A 1446-nucleotide genomic window follows, 5' to 3' on the forward strand; every position below is an offset into this window, starting at 1 on the left:
TTCTGTTTTAATACAAGGAATACTTTTGTTTTCATCCTTTTAAATGTTTTACCTAAATTTGTCTAAAGCTTGAAATTTACTCTTATTTTATAAACGCACATTTTATTTTAAAATAAACGGTTTTTGTTGTTTAGATCTTCCATCCAATATTTCAGTTGTGCTTGTGGGAATATTGTGTGTGTGTGTGTGTGTGTGTGTGAAAGTCACTCAGTTGTGTCCAACTCTTTGTGACTCCATGGACTATAACCTGCCAGGCTCCTCTGTCCATGGGGATTCTCCAGGCCAGAATACTGGAGTGGGTAGCCCGTTCACTTCTCCAGGGGATCTTCCCAACCTAAGGATCAAATCCAGGTCTCTCGCATTGCAAGTAGATTCTTTACTGTCTGAGCCACCAGGGAAGCCCTGTGGGAATATTAACGCATGTTAAATGAATTAAACATTTGCCTGAGCACCACCAGGCATCCGAGTGGCACCAGAAAGTCCTGAAGTCACTTGGAAAAGATTATAGGGAATGGAATAAAGTCCTGGTGAGGGATATGATCCTGAAGGGGCAGGATATGGCACTGGTGGTCCCCTGGCTCCTGGTGGAACAGTGCCCCATGGAATAGTGCTTGGGAAGAGGAGGATCAGAGTATGGCCCTGGAGATGGATGTGGCATATTAGGGGTAGGATACTGCCTTCCCATTCCCAGTGCTCACAGTCCAGAAAACATGGTTCCCCATGGGCCTAAAGGACCAGCTGCAGTTGGATCTGTGTGTGCACCATATTGTCTTGGCAGCTCTTGAAAAGGCACAAGTCCATGTGGGTTATGGCCCTGTTAAGCCAGGGCCTGGCACAGTTAGAGCTGGGTAAGGACTGCCAGGTTGGGGTGTGATGGCCCAGAAGAGGGAAGGGGTGCCACGGGTCCAGGAGGTGGTCTGGTGGGGGCACAGCGGAAGACATTCTGTTGGTGTGGGTCCAAAATGCAGAGTGGAGGGTGTTACACCTGGTGGAGTCCAGACACATAGAAAACGGAGTACTTGGGTTATTCCAAGGGTTGGAACCTAGCCAGCCTTGAGGAGGTTGGCCAGGTTTTGTATTACTCACAGCAGAGGTTTTGGCAGAGTAGGTTGAGGTAGTGCATCTGCCAAGGAAAATTCATGAGACATTTTGCCGGCAGGATCTGAATCTGCAACAAGATCTAAGAGCAATGGCTCCCAGGGAACTGAGTGCTGAAGAGCCGTGGCAGCTGTGCCTCCGATAGAGGGGTGATGGGGTTGGGGGGATTCCCGGGGCAGGAGGTAACAGTACCAGTAGCATCAGCAGCAGGCAGCTCCTCCTTTAAACATGTGTAAGTAAATGAATAGACTTAATTTTATTCCTATTATTAGAATTCTACTATTTTGCATGAATAAAACCGCTAATGTTGATGTGACAATGTAGGTGAGTTTTTCTCACTTATAAACT

General features: G+C 47.1%; 1 pseudogene; it reads right to left on the minus strand.

Moving 5' to 3' along the window:
* Positions 1-432: 432 nt before the first annotated feature.
* LOC145518952 (MAPK-interacting and spindle-stabilizing protein-like pseudogene) lies at positions 433-1148 on the minus strand (annotated as a pseudogene).
* Between the last annotated feature and the right edge of the window lie 298 nt (positions 1149-1446).

This window comes from Giraffa tippelskirchi, chromosome 8 (genome assembly GCF_054371585.1).
Source record: "Giraffa tippelskirchi isolate mGirTip1 chromosome 8, T2T-mGirTip1v1.2.pri, whole genome shotgun sequence".
Taxonomy (NCBI): domain Eukaryota; kingdom Metazoa; phylum Chordata; class Mammalia; order Artiodactyla; family Giraffidae; genus Giraffa; species Giraffa tippelskirchi.